The sequence below is a fragment of the Vanellus vanellus genome (assembly GCF_965231255.1).
Source record: "Vanellus vanellus genome assembly, chromosome: 4".
In the NCBI taxonomy this organism is placed as follows: Eukaryota; Metazoa; Chordata; class Aves; order Charadriiformes; family Charadriidae; genus Vanellus; species Vanellus vanellus.
The window spans coordinates 52,149,301-52,176,126 of NC_138909.1; positions in this window are offsets into that span (position 1 = coordinate 52,149,301).

The following is a 26,826-nucleotide window of genomic DNA, read 5'->3' on the forward strand; positions in this document are numbered from 1 at the left end:
ATTATTGATGCTGTATCTGAAATGGAAGGTCTTTGGCTGGTACCACAACTAGAAAAAGCATCTCCCAGCTCTGGATGGTGCCACTATGGGGGCTTTGTGAAAGTGACGAGGAGTAGATTCCTATGTGGTTAATCATGTTGTTTGTTGCACTACAATTTATTGATGCTGAATAGTAATTTCATAAGTCATTACTGTTGTGCAATTAGCAGCGTTACATGGAGAAGGAAACCTTAGGCTGTTCAATGGGCCATAATATTTAGCAAGGGTAAATGCAAGGGTAAAACCATGTAAAATAATGTGGCAGCCCTTGTCAGCATCAGAGCACAAGTGTGATTAGAGCCATCTCTGCTTAGTACGATGGTTAAACATATTAAGAAACTTAAGCACATGTTCTTGATGAGCACGATATTGTCCTGAATTGCACATTAAAAAGAAAAAAGATCACATGGGGGGAGTCAGAGTCAGGCCATGCAGGGAGGGGAGATTTCTGAAGGCTGTTTCCTGGTTCTTGGTTCTCCAGCAGAAAGCCTGCTATGAAAATCGATTAACAGGAATAGATATTTGTGTTGGGACACTTCTTTAATTTAGGTATTTATTCTCTGCTCCCCTTTCCCCTCCAATAACCTTACTGGCATAACAAACCTCACCTTCTTTTCAGAAGCATTTTAAGCTGCTCGAGCTGCAAGTGTTAGAGAAGAGCAGAGGGTTGCTACCCCTCCCTCAGAGGCTGTTGTGTGCTAGAGGATTTTACACTTGGTGGCATAACTCTGAAGAAACTACATTTAATGCACTCAGGAAGTGAGTACTCCCCGTCAGACTGCAACGTGCGCGTGTGCACTGAGTTGTTTGTCGGCAAATGGTGTCATTGCACCCAGCACGTGCATTCAGGAGGAGGTGAGACCCACAAATATTGGCCTGGGGGGTGGTCTGGCACCTCCCAGAATCTGTCAAAACTTCTAATGCCTTGGCAGTGGTTTCCCCATAACAGATATCTTTCCATCCATCTTTCTTTCTGTCCATCTTTCGTTCATTTCTTTTCTCTTTTTCTTGTTCTCTTTTTTCATTTTCTTTCATTATTTCCTTATTTTTCTTGCCTCAGTGTCATGCTTTGCCTAGCTAACTTCCTAATTCAAAGACACCCAAGCTCCAAAGTTTATATCTGTGAACAATATCTTCACATGCACAAATAAAGTCAATTCCAAGCTTTGGCATTTGCAGGAGTTGAGCCTGAAGTGTTAAAGTACAAACACTTTCTGATCAGCCATTCCCTTCATAACAGATGGCCCAATCTATGCTCCAAGATTGTCTTTAACTCTGTCTGACCCAACGTAAAACCAAATGTTCATAAACTGCAGTTCTCCATACCCCAAGATGTCCATTTTTGGCTGTAAATCTGGAGCACATGCTGTTATCTGAGATTTGTAACAGTCGTGTGCGATACGGGGAGGCGCGTTAGCTAACTTGGGGGGATCTGATCAACACAGGCAAATCAGCACTCCCTCCAGTAACTTCAGCTTCTCCTGAGAAACTTTCTTGGACAGTATTTTCAATGTGATAAAGTTATTTTTCTATTTGCCAGGATAGTACCTCACCTTATACCTCGGGTAAATGTACCAAGCCCAAGCCATAGGAATTATATGCATTAAAGGACACGAGTCACACTGTGCTTGGGTGGGAAGGGACTCTCTGTATAACACCAGAATTTGGGTACGAGATCTGCAAGGATCAATGCTGCCTCTTTCCGTTAGCATTAGTGTTGCTTCAAGGGCAGAAAAGCACAGAAAAAATGCCAGATGCAGAGCCCATAGAAGCTACCAAAATAACACCTTGAAGTGAATGACTTATGAGGAATCAAACCGTAGCTCAGATGTCTGGCTGAAACCACTCTTCCCCAGCATTCGTTCAACATACTCCTAATGGGTTGTGATTACACACTGCTACCGTGAAAGGAGCAGGGAGATAGCTGTGACCGGATGCTTGGCACCCCCTCATTTCAGGAGGAAAAGGGCTGAAGCTGCTATTTTTTATAAAGTCACAAATTCTGTTAATGAAAAGGATGCAAAAAAAAAAAAAAATCACCTTTCTTATAACCCACGAAACTTTTGTCTCAGGCTTCAAAATAAGAAAATAAGAGATAATTTGCTTGTAAAGAGTCCATAAAATAGACAAATGTTGAGGTTTCACTGATGTGAAAAAATGCCTTTACACAGGCATTATTTTTTGCAGGGCAGGGGGAAGGGGAGCTTCTAATCTGTTTATACTAGGATTAATATTAGGAGTGAGTTAGTTTTTCCAAGGTTCAGCAGAGCATGAGGGGGAAAACAAAACAAAACTTATTTTCAGGAATGTTTACCAATGGGTTCTGGTCATGACTTGTGTTTTGAAACTTGGGAGGCCAGTTTTTGAGCCTCGCTGTTAGTGTTTAACTTTAGGATTAGGAATTATTGAGTTAGGTTCATTAAAATAGCTGGGTTTTGTCCTTCGAAAATTTAAGAAAACATGGTGTAAGCCTTGGAAGCAAGGTCTCTTTCTGGGTAACAACAGTCTCATTCAGCTCTAAGCATATGGCTGTCTTTGTTTTAGAAACCTGTGTTAAAGTCAGGGTAACGCTCCCCATTCCAGCAGAATCATCATCTCTGTTCTCAGGGATTTACGTAGCTTTCAATAATGCCGGTTTAAAGCCTTGAGAAATCTACTGAGATCCCAGCATATTAAAACTACTGTAAGGGTGATGGGGGTCAATTCTTCCCTAAATTTCATTTTCAGTTCCCAGTTTGAAGGGGAGGAAAAAAGCGACAACATCACAGACAGAATAGTGCTGGCAAAGGGCATCTCTGAACTCTCCGTGCTGAGTAAGGGATGAAGATACCGAAATAGCCTCCCAGAAAAACCTTGAGGAGAGACTACTCCCAGATGTCAGCATGAGGACATCCTCCTGGGAACTCATGAAGAGGCCAGAAGCATTTCTGCTGCTGCAAGAGGTTACTCTGCAAAGGGCAGACTGCATTCCCCTGCCCCAGCGCAGGCAGAGGACAAAGGCTTCTTCGGGGGCAAACCTCACTCCTGGAGCTTCCCAAATGACTTGCAGCAGTCTCCGTGGCTTCGTGCCGACTGCATGGTAGGATCTTTGCATTTCCATCCCCAGCAGGACCGGTTCTGCCTTCAGCCACTTTAACGTAACTGAATTCAAAGCAGCTGCCCCGTTACAGCGCAGCCTAGGACTAGCCCCAACTTGTCTATGTGTGGTTGCACTCACAAATGTCCCGTTAATTGATAACAGTCCCTAGTGGGTTTTCAATTCAAGAAGAGTTTTAGAAGTTTGGGTCACTGCAAACAAAATCGTGCTCTCTTCTGTTTTGGGTGTTTTACAGCAACTCAACTCTTTTTTTAATCTGCAGCCCAACCAGCTGACTAGAGCTGGCAGGAAGACAATGAATCCATTTTACGATGACTTTCAAGGTTTCAAAATGTGTTTTGGATCTGCCTTGGAGTGAAAACAAAACCTTCTGAACTTTTTTGTATGGTGAAGTCATGTCAAGACCATTTTTGCCTGGGAAGGCTCTGAAATTGCTTCCATGGTGGAGACTGCAAAGACAGCCTCATTATTGCTGCTGGAGGTCAGATGGCTGCCCTCTCTGAAAACAGAAGCTCAGCAATGTATAGAAAGACCTGGATGCCTTCAGCCCTGGACACGTGACAAGCTGGTTTCTACTCTGGATGTTTTCTTGTAGGTGGGGTATCTGCTTGGAATTTTCTTGGGAATCCTCGGGAATGACCCAGTTCCTCTCAAAAATGTGAGGTCACGGTGACCTTGGATTTCTGTCACAGCAAACCAGCCATGGGCAAAGCAGGCTGGGACCCCAATTCCCAGCCTCACTTTTAATTTTTACTGATATTACCAGCTTGCTGATGTAGATACCAGTCTTCTCATGTTTCTACGTTTAGCAGAGGGAAAGACTGCACTGTACAATAAATAAATTAAAAAATAAGAAAGAAATTGCCTTATCAGTCTCAAAACCACCTCTTTTTCCTTCCTTATGTTTTTTCTTCTTCCAACTGCTCTGCTTCATTTGTTGTTCAAGACTGATAAGCTCACTGACAAATGCAAACTCTGGTCCAAAAAATACCAATCCTAAGTTAATTTTTCCAGGCAGAGACCCTGACTATGCCTTATTTGCACTCAGTGGTATATGTCAGCTCTCACATAGTTTCCGACCTGCCAGGAATTACACCAGTGTTGGATTATAGTGTACATGATTTTGAAGAGAGGAGAAGCTATGCTACTGTAATCATTATTTAAACCATATCCCCTTGCTTTGCTGAATGGCAGGCTCCCATTCACACATAGCATATCTTGCAGATGCAAAGAGAGGGGCTGCCTTTGGGAAAAAAACTTTTTTTTTCAGCTAAATTACTCTTTTTTATTTTTTTATTTTTTCATAAAATCCCATGATTTTAGCTAGAGAGGGGGCAGAAGAAAATCGTGGCATATATTTATTGATCTTTTGAGCACGGAGGCTTCCTGTGAAACATGGCCCCATGTGTCAGGTGAAAGCACAAAGCTTCTCCCTGAAAAACTTTCAGTCAGAATATAAAACAGTAAGAAAAAGCATGTTTTTAGTATGTATCCTTACTTTACTAATGGAGAAATAAACCAGTGAGAGAGTGAGTGTATTATCAGAAATATGTCTGGTTGAAAAGAAACCCTTTCTGGGAAGGCACTCAGATTCACTAACCGCAAGATTATCTTTCTTAGTTACTGTCTTTCCAAAAGATTTCACATCATAATTTCTGCTATTCTGGTTGATACCACATTAAATGGAAAAAAGCAACCTACTTGTCACATAAATTACCAGAGCAGACCTGTCACCGGTCACCCATTAGGACGCATCGCCTGTTTTTCATTCTTGATGATACTGTGAAATTCATGAAGTTCACGTGGTTCACCCACCCATTACCTCCACACATCCATTACTAACTCTTTCTACCTCATATACCGATTATTTCCATACGTTGCTGTAGAGCTCGTCACATATGCTAGGATAAGCTAGGTATGCAGTCAGATGCAAACCTGGTACCCAATCAACTGGATATCAAGGCATTGTCCAAAGAGCTGGCTTTGCAGCAGGCAAGCACCAAGCACCCAACGGTCCTTCCACACCGAGGTTATTTATTTTCCCACCGCCCATCCATCTTCTTTTTTCCCCATCAAACATAACTGGACACCTATGATTTCTTGGCCACAGAGTCCATGGTTTATAGTTGAAGAGAGACATTTGTAATAAAGATGACGGATTCGTGTAAGCATCCAGTGAACCCATACTGTCTTCTTCAATGTTTATACTCACTTATTGTGCTCTACTGTTCTCAAATAATTACATAACTAGCCACAGCCATTTCAAACAGCCCTTCAAGCCACATCAGCCTCGTTTATAAACATTGGTGCTTTATACAGTCATTTTGTATTAAATTTGTCTGCAGGGCAACAGTTTGCTGTACCGTATTCATTTTGTGAGATGATTCATGCAGCAGTTAAGACTCGAAGTGCTTTTGATTTCCTTGCAAACAGTCTGTCTGCCTTCCCTGCTATCTGCAGCCCAAGATCTAAGAAAGGGTTGCCCAGTATGGTCTGCGTCCAGAGTCCTGCTAGTAAATCACTGAGCTGCACATAACAGGCACAAACAGATCCCAGGCATCTGGACCCCTTGCTCTGTAACTGCAGGCACAGTGTCTTCTATCACTTCTTTTAAACAGGTCCGATTTCAACTCAAGCACCCGCTGCTAATGGGTCAGACGTTGCAAAGCTGCATTAATATGGTTTTGTGCCCAAGCAGCAAGAATTTGTGTCTCATTTTGGGTCACTAGCTTGGGCTCAGCCCTGCCCTGCTCATAAATGAAGGACGGTTGAGTCTGTCTGCAAAGGCTTGGCTGCTTCCTGCCCTGTGAGGAGCAGTAAAATAAAAGAGACTTGAAAACCATCCTGCTCCAGAAAGTGATGCAGGGAATCCTAGCTCTCATGGAGACAAAGCTGCCTCTTTGGAAAAACTTCAGGCATTTTTAAAAGCAAGGGTGCGTAGGATGAGTCACCATCCGACTCCTCACACGGCTTTTGGGCAGGGAGGGTGGTGAAATGGTCCGGTAGAAAAAAGTGTGTCATCCCAACAAGCCTGTTCACCTCACGAAGTAAAAAATGCCTGGGAGGCAATGAATCCCATCACTGTGAGCAATTAGGCACTGTGGGTAAGGGCGAACAGAAGGCATAAGCATCATGTAATTCCAATTTAAGCCCTTTTTAAACATCGTTATAAGAGAAACCTGAGCCAACATGTTTGGCATAGGGAGAGAGTCATGTCTCTCCACCTTCATCCTGAAGCAGTGCAGTTGTATCTCAAAGGGACGAGGATATTGCACAGCACCGCCTGTATTCTTGCTCGAAAGCAAAGCAAGGAAGAAAAAAAATCCCAGGAAGTTGTGCTGATTTCTCCCCAAATACGAAGAAATGGACATTTCTGCCTTTCACTGGCAGGCGGGTTTATAGTCTTTGTTCTTCGAAAGGGAGAAGGATGAAAACCTCTGACCTGAGTAAAGAACATTTTTTTAGATGTCTCTCTCAGTGACACATGCCCTTATTGTACATACGTACAAACACACACGCACCACACACACGCACATATACACACATACACACATTTTCTATTTCATTGAAAAACATTCTGGTAACAATCAAAGGCAGCTCATAAATGTCATATTTCGAAAAGCATAATGCGCGATTCCCTCTTTAGAGCAGTTTTTATGACAAACAGTATACCAATGTTTGTGTATCATTTCTAGGACTATAAAATAACTTTTTATGGCGCTTAGGCTAATATCTGAAAAGTAGAGTACATTTTCGTATGAAATTCTTTCACAGTATTTAAAGCATAATATCCCTTGCCAGTCCACCCTCCCTCTCCTCGTTTCTCTTTCTATGCAAAACCACGTGACAAAAAGCAAAGTGCTTTTAAGAAACATACCTCTGGCACAGAGCCAACCCCTCTTTTTCTTTTTTTTTTTTTTTTTTTGTTTTGCCAGTTGAAGCTGACAGATATCTATAGCAAACGGTTAACATATATAAACATGTCAGATATAAAACAAATATACTTTGAAAGAAAACAGAGAGCTGGAATGGTTCATGCTGCAAGACAATGTTGGTGCAATTAGCGGGAGCAGGGTGTGGGGTCTTCAGGGCGGGTTTGGCAGGTCTATCCAAGGTAGAAGTACCTTTCTTCTTCACTCTGTCAAGGTCTGCACGGATGGCATGGAAAAAAGACAGGCCCCCGGTGTCACAGCCACCATCTGGTATAGATGAAAAGAAAGCATAGCAGTTTTTTATGATGACCGGTGAGGCGGTGTGTATGAGAGACATCTGCAGGCATGCGTTTCTGGAATACGTTTCCCGGGTTGAATAAGCTGGATCGTCGCTGAAATGCAACCACTTAGAGCTTGATCCTGCAAAGCTTCTGTGGGATGCTGAGCCTTCCTCCCTCCGCTCCAGCAAGGCTGTCCTCCGCTATTTATTATCACGTGGCACTCCATGAGATTATAAATGAACGAGACTGAATTAATTAGAGTTAGGAAAGGAAAAGCAAATAGCAGTGTGGTCTGGTGCTGTATACTGGGAGCAGGCTCATAGCACCTCACCAGTGAGGAGTCACCCCAGCACCAGTCACCTGTAAGATCATGGGATGTTGACCCTAGAGGTATGCATGAAGTTGGGGCAAAAATGACCAAAGGATGCTGACCAGAAAGCAAGGGAAGGGCATCCTGTTTGCGTCTGCTCCCTGCTCTGCTGCTGTCACAGGGCCACATCTCTTCATAAAATAATTTTTCACTACCCGCTCCCATTTGATGGGGCAGAGGTGTCCCACGGGCCCAGACTCATCATTTTTTACATTCTTATTGTCAGACTGAATGAGGAAAATAGCCATTTTAGCCTGCCTGTCAAGTCAACGAATGGGACTGGCACCCTTAGACAGCAGTTCAGAGAGGGCTTCGGCGTCCAAAATGCCATGGGATGAATCCAGGCTCTGCTGTGCCTATGTCCAGAGGATCTCCTTCTTGGTGGGTCTTATAAAGCAGTCTAGCACAGACCAGACACCAGGGTGGCTCCTCGCCATCGAACCCTAACAATAGGTTAAGAACAGACTAAACAGATAATTAAACAGAATACTTCAGCTCTCAAACAGACTAGGAGTGCAATTAAATGGGCTCAGATTCTTCAGGCTGGGAAAGACACCGCTGAAGGGGATATGATAGAGATCATGACTAGGCTGGAAAATATGAATAGAAGATGACTGTTTGCTGTCTCTTCTAATACAAGATCTAGGGGATGTCAGATGAAACTAGTTAGTGGCAAGTTCAGAGAAAAAAAGAAACAAAAGAAGAGCCGTTTTCCCCAGTGTGTAGTTAAAACTCTTTGCCATAGGGCTACCAGGCATATTCACAGAAGAAAAATTATTTAAAGGCTGCTGAAGACAAAAATGCCTCCCCTGGCTCAGGGCAGAGCCAATGCTGGCAGCGGCTGGCGAGCGCCGAGGGGGAGATTGCTGTGCGCTCACACCTCAGCATCCCCGGGGAGGGGCAGGCCAGGTCTGCCTTGGGATGGAGAGTCGGACAGGCTTAGGACCAGCGTCTGCATCCCACCGAAACAGTTTAAAATTCATACTTTAAATTTCAGTGGGAAAGGCTATTAGCAGCACAGACGCTGCCTGTAGCCAGAAGGGAAGGCGCACACCTCCACGTGCTCAGAGTCCTTTAGAAAGTCCAGCCAGCAATACCTGAGCATCTCGGGAGCTGAATTTCCTTGGAAAAATTAAAATTGGGATAAGGAGGGGGTTTGTCCTTCTGACACCTCCCAGGGACACAGACCGAACCTTTATTCTTTAGTGAGTGGAAGAAAAGAGGGATTAACGGCAGTGATGGGTGAAATTCAAACACTTTGCAGGTTTCATTCAATTTGGATATGTCTAAAACAGATCTGGATTGGAATTTAAGCAGTACACAGATTTCAAAAAATGCCTTCAATCAAAGTGATCTCCCGTGTCTAAACTTGCTTTTATTAGATGCAGAAATAATTAAGGATGGAAACAAATGTTTTTGACTACAAGGATACTTAAAATGTGATTCACCAATAATGAAATATTTTCCAGAAAAATATTTCTCAATTATGTTTTTAATTTTTACAAAAAAGGTGAGATTTTTTGAAAATCCATTTTAAAGTGAGTTAGATTTTTTCTTCCCTTTCTTCTTTCCTTCCTCCCTTCCTTTCTAAATGCTACATTTTTTCTGCTCGTTACTCTCTTACCCTACTCAGCCTGCTGCTGAGAAAAAGATGCAAAAAAATTTTAAACCCTTAGAGAAAACTGCTGTTAATTTAAACCTACTGAAAAAAAATAGAAAAAAAAAAAGAAATTTGAAGTGTGAAACTGCGTGGAAAACAAAGCTTCTTTTTTAATGGCATTCTACCCAAAATGTGGAGGGGAAAAAAAAGTGGGATCCCTCTACTTTTGCCTTCCTCACTGCAGGCAGAGGAGATTCACTAGGTCTCACCCAGCTCACAGAGGGGCAACTGAGACATCATCCTCTAAAGGATAATATTAGAGGTGCCGTGTCCCTTGGTTAGATCTGCTTTTACAGACACACAGGAAGTCTGCAGCAGAAAAGGGATTAAGAGCAAGTCTTAAATGAGTGACCTCTCCCACCCCCGGATCAGCCTCTCTCATTTCTTTCCCTTTCCCAACAGAAAACACGCACTACCGATGGGGACAGCAAAGGGAAGGCAACCCCAGAAACCGCTGAGCTGTTCTGGGGAGATGAAGCAGATGCTGCCACCCAAAGCAGAAGCAGCATTGTCTTTTTTTTTTTTTTTTTGCCCTTCAAATATTTTCAGCAATAAAAACGCACCTGATTTCCACCCAGCTCCAGGCCTGGCCTGGGACCTGCCAACCCCTCTGGCAGATCGGAGAGTCCTCGTGGCAACGGTGTCTCCTTTTCTCGGCCTTTTTCTGGTCCTCTGCTGCACGGTGACCCCTGCATCCTGGGGCCAGATCCTGAGCCCGCACACGTTGAGGTGCTGCCAGTTGACACTGGCTGAAGATTAGTCCCTTGAGATTAAGTGTTAACTTTATAGCTCTGGTTTCAGGGTAGGATTTTCCAAAGCGCCTGTTTGGTATATGTAACAGAGCAAGAGAAATTGCATAGATGCTTTTATCCCTGTCCGTGATGTAACATAAACAAGTTCAGTCGTATATTTTAATTCATGAGAAAATCGCCCTCCAAATAATAAAAATATGCAGAGAAACTTTCTGTCAGCTCAGCAGAGCAGCCCTCTCTGGGAATGTGCTGTGAGAGCTCCTTGCACTGAGCTCCTTGAGAAGAGGCTTCAACCCCAAGGCAAACATCTGCAGAAGGTTTGTGAGAGTCTAGTCCAAGAGAAAAGACAGCAACAGCCATCTGTAGGGTCCTTTTGGGCCAAGGACAAGAGATCTCAGTATCTATTGTATGAGAAAGGATTCCTGGACCTTGTGGGCTTCACAGCTAGCTATGAGGAAACCCTCACAGCTCCCTTAGCTCAAACACAATTGCCTGAGATTCCTGCTTCTTCCAGGTTCATTATTTTCTTGTACGAAATCTCCTTAAAGAAAAAAATAAGGGGATTGTCCATTTATAGAGAGATGAACTCTGTACTGTTTTCCAATAACCTGCCTGGTCTTAATGCCTTAAGTCTTAGCAATATTGGACTGGTAATAGCAATATGGGACTGGCCATTTAACACTTGCAATAAACCAGGGCGCTATTCAGAATTGCACCTCAATTGCTCACAAGTTTCTCTGTCTTAATAGCAGCAAGTAATGACTGTAGGACATAGCATATAGCTTCCGAGTTGTGGGCATCCACATTCCTGTTCCTAAACACGTTGTGCTTGCATGGAATTTTTTTCAGGAAAATATTGGTTTTCCTTTGCCTCCGTTGCACAGGGCAAATCCAGTGCCTTTAGGATTGAGCAATGAGACTCTGAGAACAGAATCTCACTTGGGGCCACCATCCTATGAATTTGTCCATGAGCTCATGGGCAACATTAGCTTAATGTGCTGTAAGAGATTGGGATGCTTCAGAAAGCAAGGGAGAGAAGAAGGACATGTGGCTGGGGTGGGACCTCTGGGGCCACAAGGCGTGATAGCTTGGGCTGCTGAAGAAACTCTGGAGAAATGAAGCTGACATCCTTTCCCTGGGCCAAAAAATAAAGTGGGCTAGGACACAAATGCAGACTGTGCTATGCTCTTGTTTAGTTTACAAGCATAGAGGTGACCAACGTGTCTCACCACAGTCCTGAACTCTGGTTCAGCTGAACTGGAGCCTGCGACAGCTGGAGGAGAGGAAATGAGCTTGCGCGGGTATTCGGCTGCCGGTGTCTCCTTTCAGCTGAAATAAATGTCAAAGTTTGTTGATGCTTCAGGTCATTTCCTGTCTCCCCCCTTAAATCTGCAACTTCAGTGGATTTCCCAATGGTAAAGAGAGCTCTGGCCAGCTTTCCAGCCGCGTTTCAGATTTAGTAGTGTTCTTGTGAGCATTGGAGGGAAATTTTGAAGCAGACTGTAACCCACGTCACGCAAAAGTTCAGAAAATAGATTTACAGGGGTAGGAGAACGTGCTGCTATTTGCATGGGGTGCTTCCTACATAGCAAGTTGCAAACGTCGTCTACAGATGGGCAAATAGATACACAAACAAAACTCTGTTAGCTGGAAATCTTAATATCAGGGATCGTAATGCCAGATTGCTGCAAAAGACAAAGACTCGTCCAAACACTGTCGCCTTAGAGGCTGAGCTTGGCCTCTGGATTGTCTTCCAAAGCTGTTCAGGCACCCATGGACACAGTCACCTGCAAGGTGATCCATGCCCCCAGTTCATGGCTGTGGTCTCTGGCCTTGATGGGTACATGTTGCCTCAGTGCAAGAAGCACAGCAATGAGTGACCATGGAAGACTTCATGGGGAGCTTGGCTTCATTTTATAATCATGTTCCCATTTTCTGGGCATGTCTCCGTATTCAAAACACATGGTCAACTGGACCAGCACAATGGGAAAAATAGCCAAGTCCAAAAAACTCTGGGCAGCTCTAGCCATTGAAGCAGCAGCTGTTCCCCTAGGATCTCCAAATGCTTCGCATAATTAACCCAACATCTCCATAAGAAAGCTATAACACTGGGGCTGGGGGCTCTCTGCAGTAGTGCCCAATGTCACACAGGGGTTGTGTGCTTGTGTGCAGCACAAAGTTGTAGTTTTGGAGTAGGAAGACCAAAGTCTGCATCCCAAAACCACTGAAATGTGGAGTGGCCACTCGTGAGCCACCAAGCAGCCATGCGGCTCCTCACTGCCTGCAGACTTACCTAGTCCAGCTGGATACTAATCTTTCCTCAAGTCAACTTTCGTGCTTCTCCCTGGCTTTGCTTCACGAAATATTCTAGGTATGTTCCCATCCCACCTCTCCTCTACCCATCACCTTCGCACTGTTTTCATTGTTCTTCATAAAGTTTCCTCTATGCTGGGGGAAAGTGCCTGTGGGTGTATTCAGAAAGCCAACTCGAGGCACTTAACTGAGGCAGTTGATGCTGTGGGTCCCTAATTTGCTGGGGAGAAGCTCTACCAGGGGTCACGTTATGGTTTCTGCTCTGAACCATTTCTCTCATTTCTCTAGAGGAGCCCATTTCTCCCAGGTTTCTGTGGGGGAGGCGTCCGGAGAGCAGCTGGCTAAGTTTGGTTCCTAAATTTGGGTGGGGTGAAAACTGCTGCCCCGCAGATGTCAAAGGGAGTTAAGTTTGCATGGGACCGGGAGGCACTTGTGAAAGCACAACCCTTTCTGCTGATTCCTTTGTTTTCTGTGCCATGACCGTACAATGAAAGCCGGGATCTCTCTGTGCCAGGCACCACATAAAAAACAGAGGGAGAAAGTTTTCTCACCCTGGAGTTTGCAGTCTAAACAGACAAAGGAGTGCTGCAGAAGAGTGAGCAGAGTTTGGCTCGCAAATATTATGTTAGCTCCCTGATTTCTTCATGGTTGGTTGGGTGGCAGATGTATTGCTTTCTTTGAATGCTTTGGGAGGGGTATCCGTACACGCCTGGGAGTGGAACAGGATCTTGTCTTTATGGCAAATTTGGCATGAGGAGATGTTCCCAATTAAGTCGGGGCATAATCAGATGAGCACTTGCAATCCTAGCAGAATGATTTCAAACCGAATTGGTTTAATTTGCTATATACAAAGGATCGTGTTCATTGGAAAATGCTTTTATTCCAGAATTACGGCACCTCCACGTAGAGTTTTTCAGGGAGCGCTATTCTTTCTTAAATCCATCCCTTCCCTTAATCTAAATTAACTTCCCTGGATAGAAAAGTGTGTGTGTGTATATGTAACACACAAGGGGCCAGGGGAAAAGCAGGAAGGGATTAGCTGAAAGGAAACACAAAGGAAGGGGCAGAGATACGGAGGGGAGGGAGATAAATTGGCTTGCGAGAGGGAAGGAAAACGAAGAGCAGCTGGAGCGAAAAGCCCATCGGGCCAGGACCTGAGGAGGGGGATCCCCCAGCGCAATGCAGCCTGCCCGCTGCGGCTGCCCCTGGGCAGGCAGCCCCGGGTGAGCGGAGGGCAGCTCTGCCCTGCGCAGTCTGCAGGGACCTTGTGGTCCCTACCAGGCTTTTCTCCATGAAGCCCTCAGCTTCTGGAGACACCGTTAGCTGGGAAGCTTGGGGCTGGAGTTGTTTGTTTTCTTTAAGAAAAGGAAATATCTCGATTGAAGGAAACCGTTTTTTCTATAAAAGTTGTGAACAACCCCAGCGTATTTGATACACCATTGCAAACTGTTGCTTATTACACTTCTGGAGTGAACACCAAAAACTAAAACAAAACAAAAAAAGAGAACCAAAGTCGTCTTCGTTAAGCGAAGTTCACTATTACTAAAAATGAGGCAGAGGTCAGGAAAAGCTTGCTCCTAATCCTGGCCTGCAACAAGCTGGCAATGCTGCATGTCACCCGTACCCCGCAAGTAAGAGCCATCCTCCCCCGTAATGCTGTGCCATGAGGCTTTCATGGGGGGAACACTTAGCTCTGCTCTCATTTTGCCACGCTGCTGTTGACCCCAAAACTTTTTCAGGTCTTGTGGCAAATCTGATGACCCAGTGCAATGAACAGGCTACTGCCTTCATTCCAGTCACCTCTCCTCTTATATAGTGTATCACTCCTACAACCAACGGGAGTGACAACAGCACTCGACACTTGAGTTTAAATCTCTGCTCTGCCACAGGCTTTCTAGGTAACCTTGGGCAAGTCCCTTAGCCTCAGAAAACCCAGCCCCTGTGCTTACCTGCCGGTCCTAATGCTTCCTTACCTCTTAGGGGTGTCCCAAGGAGGTCAGCACCAACAATCGTGAGAAGGCCAGTCCCGTGCCAATAGGAGCTGCACATATTCCTCAAGTGGGTCCAGACTGTGATGACAATGGTGATACCTTCATTGTTATATTTTCTAAAGTGTGTTCTTTACAGAAGAAAGAGGGTATATTTAGATTAAACATTAGGAAGAAATTTTTCACTCTGAGGGTGGTGAGACACTGGAACAGGTTGCCCAGAGAAGTTGTGGATGCCCCATCCCTGGAGGTGTTGAAGGCCAGGTTGGACGGGGCTTTGAGCAACCTAGTCTAGTGGAAGGTGTCCCTGGCCATGGCAGGGGCATTGGAACTAGATGATCTTTAAGGACCCTTCCAACTTGAACCATTCTATGATTCTATGATAAGAAAAAGGAAGGTGTGGTACCTGCCCTAGACTATATCACCTGTGTACCCAGAGCTTTGTCTAAATGAACAGTACCACTTGCCAGATTGGATTTCCTGTAAGCAGGAATTGTGTTTGGTGTGGTGCAAAGCACAGCCAAAGTTCAGTTAAAAAAATAAGAGAGGGAAATGAATAATAACATTTTATGCATGAATTCACAGAGAAATAAAACGAGGCACAGAGTTGTTGAGTGGTTTACACAGCAACAGTGTTGAACATTTAAAAATTGAACCCAGGAGTACAAGTCTGACAATCTCATCCTGCTTCAAGTGCTAGTACAGACTGTTTTTTCATATTTTTCTACCATTTATATATTCAAGGACTTTTATCCAAAGAGCATAATTTTCTCATTAATCTGATTTTGGAAATGTGGGAGATTTGCAAAGGAAAAGGAACGAAAAAGTTTCAAGATGAGAGTAAGCACCAAGAGAGTTCAAAAGGAAGAGAAAAACCATAATGAAAATATGTCTCTGCTTATGCATTCAGATCACCTGCAGTCAGTAGCCCAAAGAAAGCAGTATTTCCTATTGCTGGTATGCACAACTCTGGGGATGCTCAAAACAGATTAGAAACCATATGTATCTCCATTGTTCTTTCCTTCCTTCCTTCCTTCCATCCTTCCTTCCTTCCTTCCTTCCTTCCTTCCTTCCTTCCTTCCTTCCTTCCTTCCTTCCTTCCTTCCTTCCTTCCTTCTTTCTTTCCTTCTTTCTTTCCTTCCTTCTTTCCTTCCTTCCTTCCAAGAAAAAAATAATAGTTCCCTGTTCAAATACAAGCTCTAGTGTAAATGAGAATTTTGAGTCAGTCCTTTGCATCAAGAATCAAGGGTTATTAAGCTAATGTAGACACTTGAGAAGCAATTTAAACACTAAAGGTGCTGGGAACACTAATGGCACCAGTCTCCTCCAAGAGCATAGCAACACCTACTGCTTCCTTCAGCGCCTACAGAGTAGGGCAGTCCAGTAGGATGAGTCCAGAAGGCTGCATTCAGATCCCTCTGTCCTTAGAGGATTCATCCTACATCTATCGCTTTTCAAGATATGATGTTTTTTTTTAAGGATATTAAGATATCTCCTTCCCTGATGTTTTGGGTAGGAAAGAAACTTTAGCCCCATCTGTTGAAATTATGTCATTGCCTTCAACAGAAAGTTTTGCTGGACTAGAAAGCAGGTAGTGAGTGTGGCTATCCAGACCTGGGTATGAGCACCTTCCCACACAGCTTGAGAGTCCTGACTTTTTTCTGAACACTGATCAACACAAAATATGAAAACAGCCCCTGAAAGACAGGTGCAGCCCGTCTTATTTATAGAATCATAAAATCATAGAATACTTTGGGTTGGAAGGGACCTTTAAAGGTCGTCTAGTCCAGCCTCCCCTGCAATAAGCAGGGGCATCTTCAACTAGATCAGGTGAGTAACATCATTACGCACTAGAAAATCCTATTCTCTCTAGAGCCATGGGTTTTTTTGGCATGGTGGGACAGTCTTCCTCCAAGGCAGGGATGTCTGCTAGAATGGGCTGTGAGCACCCAGCCCTCCCCAGCAGTGCAGGAAAGCCCAGGAGTTAAGGCTTAGACACTGGGCTCTGCTCCGAGGTCAAATGTGCCTGAAATACTGGTTTCTCAATACTAAGTGATATGGTGCCTGAATCCCTTAATTTGGATCTGGCATAGGTTATCCTCTAAGCCTTAAGGGCAAGTCTGAGCTCATCAGTGGGAATTTCACCATTAATCTTAATAAAAGGAGTCTCAAAAAGGCAGCAACCCAGCCAGGGTGCATGTCATACTTTTGAGAGCTGTCATACATGTCATGCGTATAGGATCTGCATTTCTTTAAGCGCACATGAGGGGAGGAAAATCGCAGAGGTTGTTGTGATCCCCCTGTATGGTTTCACTGGAAGGAGGGGTGATCCTCTAGACCTGCTCCAGGAATGCAGAGGACCTGGTTCCTCCTTGTACCTGCGGTGCAGCCATGGTCAGGACTTGCTCCCAGGGCCACAGGAGACATTACATCCAATGGACTTCACTTTACACGTAAAGTAGGTTTGTATTCTCCTGTGGAGTAGTTCATGTTTCTGCACTGTCAGGTAGTGCGTGATCTACTGGAGGTCCTAAGACACAGTAAGTTATGTGCAACCCTTCAGACGAGGCTCTTTGAACTTCATCTTACACTCAGCAAACCAGGGTTTGCTCCAGCTCTCCTGCGGGCTTCCTGTGTGGCATTTGGAAATGTGTTTATCCATCCCGTGCCTCAGTTCTCCCCGCCTGAAAAAATGGGAATTGTGTTCTTATCCCCCAAGGGACCGAGAGGTTAAATTGTTATGGACAGGGAAATGCTAAATCTGAGGGCCAGTGAGGTATAGAGACGTTGTTTCAGTCTCTTTCTGTTATTAAAGCATGCTGTACGCAAGTCAGCTGCTCTTAGTGTAATACAAAAGCAGATGTGTGAGATGTGCAGCTACATTTTTTAATGTTACTTTTTACTGTGCCTGCATTTTTCTTTTCTTTGTGTAAAATTATGACCTTTTAAATATCAAATAGACTATATATTATTACAGAACAGTTGCTCGGTTTCTTATGAGAAACAAGTATGTTTTCTATTATATTCACCAGGTGCATTCTATAAAGGGGGCGTTTATGGTAGAATCATATATATTTCAATAAAGGCTTAGTAGTTTTATGTCAGAGAAGGTAGCCCTGAAACCAAAACCATACATTTCAACTTCACTGCAATTGCTTTTTTGTCTGAAATACGGTAAACCCTCAAATAGGAACAAAAAGTATTGGGCATTACATAGATTTTAGAGAGAGTCACTGAAGAGTTAGAGCTGAAAAAAAAAAATATTGATCATTTAGATGGGATTAGGGAAAGCTGGAAAACAGTAAAACCCCACAAAAATAGGCAGAGAGTTACATAATACTACAAAACTGGAAACTGATACCCATGGCCTGCACTTTTATTATTTGGAATCTTCCTTGGGAAAATGGTTAATTAAAACTAAGCCATTGAAATGGTAATTTACAGCCCCATTTGGAGCAGAAGCCTGGAACAGTAAATTCTGGAGCAAGGCTGTGCATCACGGAGTTACAGCACAAAACTACTGTACAGACATCGCTGGAAAAGCTCAGCTTCTGCTGTCTTGCGTCTATTAACCTAGTGTTTCTGTGTACACAATTCAAACCATTTTACAAATATTTGTCATTTGTAGGAGGATAGGAGGAAATGTTGCCAAGACCCATCTTGATACTGGAACCACAAATAAAGCGTCCAAACACAGAGGTCTGAATTTAAAACAAACTGCTTGAAGAAGGTGGGCACAAAATATCTTTTATGAAATATGAACAATCCTTCAATCTTAAGCCAAACACAGACGGAATCTTTGATATTGAAAAATCTAAAGAACAAGTGAAGATTTTGGTTTCTTCTTATTTGCCAGGACTCCTGCAAGTGTTTTCCACCATCACAGCTTTATTCAAACATCTTGTTTCATCACTTTCTTAAACCCGCTTCATCCTCAGTATCCCAGTGCTTTCCAGGAGAACATTAAAAAAGGTGGTTAAGTTCTGTGAGGGGGGTGCTTTGATCTCACATCCTCTCCCCAGTAGGAGAAAGAAGTGAAACTGTCTTATTTCAGGCAAATTTTCAAAAAGGCATATCCATTACTTATTGACAACATCTACAGCAGGTAAGAGCCAAAACATTCCTTTTTAGAGGAGATACAAACTCCTACAAATCTGAGCAAGAAACTCCTACTAGCAAAGAGAGTTGAAGCTTTTCCTATGCATAAATTATTTCATGAGCATTTGCTGTGTGTTTCTCGCATTTTCCCCTGCAGCTCCTGGAAGGGGCTGCTGTCAGACATGTCATAACTCCACAGATATTATCAGGCCTTGAACTGTCATGACAGAAGTCTTCAGGTTCATTAATATACTAGACTTGCACTTCGGGCTGCTTAAACCAGTAAGCACACAGCATTAGTCTTGAAATAAGTCAAGATACTGTCTTCGACTCATGCCAGGCAGAAGACGCGGCGACCACAGCAGCCGATGCATTGCAGAGTTAGCTCCCTTTGGAGAAGAAAAAGCTGTGTCCCTGCTGTTTATAAACCAGAGCCAACCCTGGCACATCTGCGCTGTCTGCAAGGAGCAGATCCTGGAATAAAGTATTCCCTCAGTCACACTGAGCATTTTTATTTTTTTTTCTGGAAAGTGCTAAGATCCTCTTCAAAGAGGAAGCCAGAAGCAAGCCACAGTGCGATTGGTGACGGTCAGAAAGGAGAGACCTGGCAGCAGACAAAACCGAGGGCACAAATGCTTTTCTTTTTTTTTTTTTTTTTTTTTTTTAGCGTGAGTGGACTACATATTGCCTTCTGATGTCGTTCTGTGCTCACTCTCTCTGCTGATTTCGACCTCTGCTGAACTGAACGTTGGTTTTCAGACTAGTTTGCTGTTCTACATCTGCAGAAATATTGCACAATATTAACTTTCAGCAGCCTTGGGCCAGCGTGCCCTTTGAGTGCCTGGTGCGTTCTGCTGGCCTTGAACCGTGACTGCAAATAATGAAGCTGCGTTGACTCAGTGTTTATTTTTGATAAATCTCAGCCTGTCTCCCCCCTTCTTTATGCTGAATACCTAAATGTTTTCTCAAAGTCTTTAGCCAAGTCACATTCAAACAAAACGGTCTCTTCACTGTTAAAGGCGTCCCAATTCTGCGCGTATTTCTATGACAGCACTTAGCAGCTGGGGAGAGCAGTCACAAGTTTATATCATTGCAACAGGTAGGAAAATGGGTGTGTTGGGTGCATATCAGTGCTGGGCACACAGGTAGGTGTCTCACCCTTGCCGTTTTCTTGATTTCTGCAAATATTGTTAAAATCGGCACAACTTTCACTTCAAAGCTAGGAAAGTTACACCATCCAGTTCCTACTGAATTCACCTTCTGTATAGCTCTGAGCGCTGAAAAAGGGCGTTTTAGCATAAAAATCTGTACTGCTATATGATGATGGAGGTCTTTGAAAAGGAGAGGCTGGGAGTCCTCGTGCTCCCTCGAGGCAGCCAGAGTGGACTGCCCAGCGGCAGGGCTGGAGGTGGGAGGCCAGGGAGAAACACCCTGAGCTCACACTGCTGTAAGCACTGCCTGAACTGGGACCAGTCTGACCACTGGCAACCACTGAGATACAGGAGCAGGGAAGTTCACATCTTATCCCTTGGCACACTGCATGCTGGGTATGCCACAAAAAACTGGTAACTCGGTCTCCTGGGGCTGCTTTGAAACTATGCCTTGAAAAAGAAACAAGAAAGGTCCGACCAGAACGGATTCAAATTCCTGCTCTACTTGACCCAGACCAGCATCTTCCTCCTGGATCACTCCAAATTAGGTAGGGAAAGGCTAAATCTGATTCTTTGCATTCCTAGTCAACCTCTAGCAGTTGAGCCTGTCTCTGTCAGCTTGTCCTAAGCCCTTCCAGCTATGAACTGACATATCTCTGCAAAATATTTCAGCTCTGACCAAGCCTTTTTTCTGGGAGCAGAGGAGAGGGATCATTGCAACTCTGGCTGCAGCTGCTGAGTCACCAAAGGAAAAATGCTGATACCCTTTCCCCACGTTCTCTACCACCCTCACAAAAATCAGGGTGTGAATCAAGACTGTGGTATTTTGGACTTACTCCATTGCCTGAAATAGTCAGAGCTATCAGTTTCTTGGGTTTCTTTCCTTCTTCCCCCCCCCTTGCAAAGGCCTGTTCCTCCCTTGACATACAGAAGATTGAGTCCAGCACAGCTCTGCATGGCTATGATTTATATCAAGTGCTGCAGATGTGCTTTTTAAAGTAGGCTTAAAAATTACTCCCCCTAATAGAGATTAAATATTGATTACCTAAGTAATAGCTCTGTCTGCAATAGGAAATAGATGTGTAGCAACCCCCACTCCCATTATCTGAGGAAACAGCACAACAGAGGAAATACAGGATGTTTGCAAATCCTTTTCTAAAACCATCCTCATCTTCTACATGGATGCAAATATATATACACACAAACAAAGATGTATATAAATACATATACACTCACACTTATCTTTTGACTTTCCTTGGAAATCTAGCTAGCTCCTCACTTTTCATTTAACTTCCTGCTGATTGCTTAACATTTTTAATGGTGATGTTACTGCGTCTTCCCTCATGACTTGGCATACCATGTGTCCTTACTGATTTTGGAATCAGGTGAGCCTCTGACATGGAAAAGGGGGGCTTGCCCCGCAGCGTGATATGCGTGTGTCCTCTGCCAGTGGCAGTGTGGCAATACCGTTGATGCCAGGTCATGCAAGGGAGGGGAGGGACGGAGAGGACGTGATGTGAGATAACCATAGTGACCAGGGACAAATAGTCCCGGAAATAGTCCGGGGGTGCAGCACAGTGAGCCCCATGGATGTATCTGCTACACAGCGTCAAAGATCTGGAAAGAAACCATCAGCCCCTCGGGGTGAAGATGAAGACCCTCTCCTTCCGTCTTCTCTTCAGCTCTTCTTTGATTTACAAGTTTTGGGTCTCCAGTGCTTCGGCTATTCTGCCAACTGGCTTTGGTTGTCATGCTCAGACTGAACCTCAAGGCTAAAGCTCTAGAATCACTCACAGCCTGGGCCAAAAGGGACTTTTGCTTCACATGTTTACCACTGAGCTTCATGGGTCGTGGCATTGGCTCCTATCAGCTCTGCGGCACTCAGAGTTGTTCAGCCCAGACCTCCTCATCAGCTCATGCGTTCACAGCGTTGCCAATGAGAGCGGTTGATCCATCCCGCTGCGGCAAGCTGACTTTAGAGAGGCAGTCTTCTTTGCCAGCTAGTATTGCAGGACTTTGCTTATCTGCTTAATTTGTTGGGAAAAGATAGCAATTCTCCCTGACCTTCCCCTTCTGAGATAGCATCAAAGCAAGGTTAGATGTTAGATAAGGCTCAGGGACACGTGTCCTCCGTTCTGGTTTGCAGCAGCATGTCCCTGCCTGCAGAGTGCACAGCATCTTTGGAGCATGTGAACATTACACAGAAACTGGAAAAATGTCTGTAATGGCAGCATCTGTCTAGTTACTCTGTTCATCTTTACCAAATCATGAGAACATAACAGGCTTTTTCCCTCCTGTAGGACATCTCCTTTGACTGTTGCTGCAGCCAGTTGAACATGTGTGCTGGGAGAACTCCAGTGTTCATGGAAGAACTTCATTGGCTGATAATATCATCTGATGGTGTAGTGGGAGTTTTAGACTTGCCAGCGCTGTGCATTCTCATCCCTATCTCCAGCTTGCCAACTGAGGTTAAAAGGTGATTGTTTTACCCCATACCCCGCACTAATGCTATTGGGTTTATGGCTGATAACAAAGTGCAACATGGATATAAATTGCTCAAACCAGATTCTTCTCTTGCAGATGCTTTATTTGCATTTTCCTCATTTAGATGGAGGGGGGCCAGAAGAGAACTCTTGTCCTTGCAGAGATCTCCCTTCGGGTTTCTAAGGCCTAACAACATTTTTCTGAGGCCAGGGAGTTGTTTGTAAGGGACACCCATTGCTGACTCACTGCGAGGTTTCTCATGGCCATCTTCTTACCAAAGACCCATAGATCTCAGTATCCAGAAGCTCACTAATAATGAACTCTTCTGCATCATTCCCAAAGAGATTACCATCATCATGCTGTCCTTCAGGCAAATAAACCGTAACATGAAAATCATTATAAGTAAAACAAAGAAAGCAGGAGGTCTTCAAAGATGAAACATCTACTTGGTGCATGTCCCCCTTTTGTCCTCTACAGGAATGAAGCATCTAGTTGGCACAAACCCATAGGCAGGCAACAGTGTGAGCGTCCTGCCAGGAGATGCTGAATTACACTCAAATCATGCGAGCCAGGCCAGTGGGCTGAAAATCGCTCACTGTGCTGCCAAACGCTTTGGCCTGAGCTGGGGTAGTAACATGGTCCTTTTTAGCACTTATCTGAAACAAGCTATCTGGCAGCAAGGAGCTCAAAGCAGTTCAGAAACTGGAGTTGTCTCGGTAAGTCCCTGTGAATTTGAGTGGGACCCAGGCTAAAGAAGCAGTTTGTCAAGGCTGTATAGCAACTGTATGTGGTTGCATCAGGAATACTCTTTCTTAGCACTGCTGTACTCTTCTTGCTCTGGGAAAGACACGGAGACAGGCAAGGCAAGGAAAACAGTGAAGTAATGCAATTAGCTGGGGGTTAGAAATAACCTTCTGCTTTCAATGCCTGTGACTGCACCTATAAAACTCTCAGAGTGGCCAAAGCTCTTAAAACATCACATTGGCTTTTGTTAGCTTGCATGTTTGAGACAAAAGTTTTTGAGACTGTTGTTATAAGGGTAGAATGGCATTGCAGCAACGTCTACTGATTCAAGGGCATTTTATATTAACAAAAGTCATTATTCACAATGCAAGTACCCGAAAACCAGATGAGAGAGTACCTCCGTATGCAGGCATCCTACAGACCCAATGTGGAGAACTGTGACCGTGGCCATGAAAGGACAAAGGGCTACAGTGACTGCAAAGTGATGCAAAAATCCATGTAGGCACAAACTTGTACATAATGGGTGTGTTTTCAAAAGCCAGGCACAAGAGTATGAGCTAAAGATGAAATAACAGCCTTTCAGCTCAGTATGTCTGCGCATATGTTGACTCGCTGCGACTCTAGCAGTTTAATGTTGCACCATTTGTACTAGTGTGCATTTATGCCGAGTAAATTTTTATTTTTTCACACCCCTCAGAGCCATTGCAGACCCCTTAGAAGAGCTCTGAACATGTAAAACTACCACCCTTGGAGCATCCTGAGCATGTGCTGAAGTCAGTGGTCTTTGGTGGCTGCAGGAAAATGTCACTGCTCCAAACAGAGGCATGGAAATAGTGAACCAAGAGATTCTCCTCTTGTTATCTAATTCTCTAAATTGTGTGATAAACACCTGCAATTGAACTTCGATCCAAACTCTAGCAGGAGGAAGGAACTTCTGTCTGGTCAGATGTCTAAAACTTGATGTTTCATTAACATATTAGCTCTGTCCTAGCTCATTAAAAGCATGTATTCATCTTCATTTTATTAAACCTGTCTGTGGCATCACATCTGGGCTATGAATCTATCATCTGATCTGCCCATTTCCTTGCTTTTAATATTTCAAAACCATCATTAAAAATGAATATAGGCAGAAATTTCAATCTTGGATAATTATCACTAACCACTAGTTGGTTTTCAACTGGTATATTGTGTGTCAGGTGAAACTTTCATAAAAGAGAAATACCTTGAGCAGTCCCAAAAAAGATGCTTACTGGGGAAAATCTTGATATTTTCAGCAGGATTCAAACATCAAGTTTGTCATCCGTTCTAAGTATTCATTATAATATTTAGTTTTCAATTTTATTTAAATGTATTTAAGTTTTTAATTAAAACAGACATTTCTGTGGAAAGCAGAGATCATTGTGAAAAGGTGCTCAGTAGAAAACCAGATGTTCTCTTGAGGGAAATCAATTCATTGCAATGTTTTTAACCAATCCTTTTATCCGTGAAGTGATTACTAACTGCTGTTGGACCTGATGAAAAAACAGAAAATAAAAATAAATAGTTGTATTGTGCATATTTTTTTAACTGGGATTTAGTCAGACTGAGAACATTGCTTGAAGGGGAAGCTCAGCACCAGAAAGAAACTGAGTTTGCTCCATATTTTGAAGTGAATTTAAATAGTATCAAACACAAGCAAACATAAACCATAAGGAGTGAACAGAAGTTTGTCTTTTTAGAAGTATGGAAATGAATCAGGAGGAGGAAACTTGAAATTGTGACCAATCCGCAATTGCTGAAAATGTTTTTTATTCTCATGTGTGTGTATCAGATGCCCTGATTCTCCTTTCCCTGACATAGTTGTAAATTGGAAGTGAGTTTTGTGGGAGTTCGCCTGTTACAGCCTGAGAATGAGACTCAGAGACCCGAACAGATTGCAACGAATAGATCTTCTTGCATGAACACTGGTAGAAATTGTCTAAATGCACTTAGTTTTGGAGCAGTCTGTATTATCAGAAACCTAGATTAGGCGTTACATAATTAGATCCTATCAAGCGTTGAGAACCTGCTCAGCCCTGTGTACCTCTCCGAGGGTCACCTGGTGATAATTGCCCAAAGCAAGCAAGACCCAGTACAACAAATTTCTGCAAGACAACAGTAAGTATTCAGCTGAAAACAGCAAAGAAAAAAATGCATGAGGGAAATTTCACTTTTGCTCAGGATTTGGCAAATTCACAGAAAGAAGGTTTGCCCTCAAGGGAATATTGAGAGATTCAGAGATCCTTCCTGAAAGCAGTGGTCCTGCCTTCATTTATATCCACCGAGAATTTGGCCATTCTACATATTGATTTTGGGCCCAAAACTCTGAAGGCAATGCTCTACCCTTCAAATCATTGCAGTGACGAGTAGGAGCAGATTAAAGGCATCAGGATTTGGCCCTTTGTGGATTACTAAAGGCGTGCTGAATGGGAATTTTGTCTTTGTGATTTTCTTGGAAGTGGACGAATAAAGTGCTTTGATCTAGAAGGGGAGTGTGAAAGGTCACTGGCTAAGCATGTGCGCTGAAGTGCCCTGAGCCATCCAACATGATCAGCATAAATTACAATCTGGCTGCCCAGCTTTATTCCTCTTTATTGATGTCTATATAGTTGCAAAGGCAGAGGGACTATAACAATCCCAGCCAGCACAGAGAACCAACTGGGGCATGCAAAAATCCATAAAATGTTTAATATTTCCTAATGGAAGTAAGTATAGGAGTACGTGTTAGTGATGCACAAGCCTCACAGTTTTAGAGCTTGGGTTTTGTTTGGACCTGAATCCAAACCTTTGGAAGCTTATCTGAAGTTTCCAAAACTACTTGTGCTTGCAAAATTGCAGCCAAGTTTTGAGAGTTTATCATGAGATTTTTTCCACTGTTTCTAGCCCTGGCTGAACCAGTAATAGTTGTTATTAATGCCCAAATGCAGATCTATCAATATAATATGGGCACATTCCCCAAGGCAAACTGACACACTGATTACAGCCCTGGGGAACTAGAAGCTGCACAAAATTGGGCAAAACAGGCTTGTGACATGTTCAAAATTTCTGCCTCAAGGTCACTTTTGGAAGCAGAGACATTTTCCCCCAAAAAGCCACTAGATTTGTAGATTTGTGACCACCCATTGACAGCAGGAAGAGGCAGATTCAGCTTTGCACTTTTTTAGAGCACCCTCAGCAATCTGTGGACAACACCAAGCTGAGTGGTGTGGTTGACACACCTGAGGGACAGGATACCATCCAGAGGGTCCTAGACAGGCTCAAAAAGTAGGCCTCTGTGAACCTCATGAGGTTCAACAAGGCCAAGTGCAGGGTCCTGCACCCGGGTTGGGGCAACCTCTGGTATCAATACAGACCGGGGGATGAAAGGATTGAGAGCAGCCTCGCTGAGAAGGACTTGGGGGTATTGGTGGATGAAAAGCTGGACACGAGCTGACAATGTGCACTCACAGCCCAGGTGGCCAACTGTATCCTGGGCTGTGTCAAAAGAAGGGTGGCCAGCAGGTCGAGGGAGATGATTTTCCCCCTCTACTCTGCTTTTATGAGACCCCACCTGCAGCACTGCATCCAGCTCTGGAGCCCTCAGCACAGGAAAGACATGGACCTGTTGGAGCCGGTCCAGAGGAGGTCCACAAAAATGATCAGACGATGGAACAGCTCTCCTATGAAAACAGTCTGAGAGAGTTGAGGTTGTTCAGCCTGGAGAAGAGAAGGCTCTGGGGGGGACCTTATTGCAGCCTTTCAGTACTTAAAGGGGGCCTACAGGAAAGATGGGAACAAACTTTTTAGCAAGGCCTATAGCAATAGGACAAGGGGTAATGGTTTTAAACTAAAAGAGGGTAGATTTACACTATATATAAGGAAGAAATTTTTTATGACGAGGGTGGGGAAACACTGGAAGA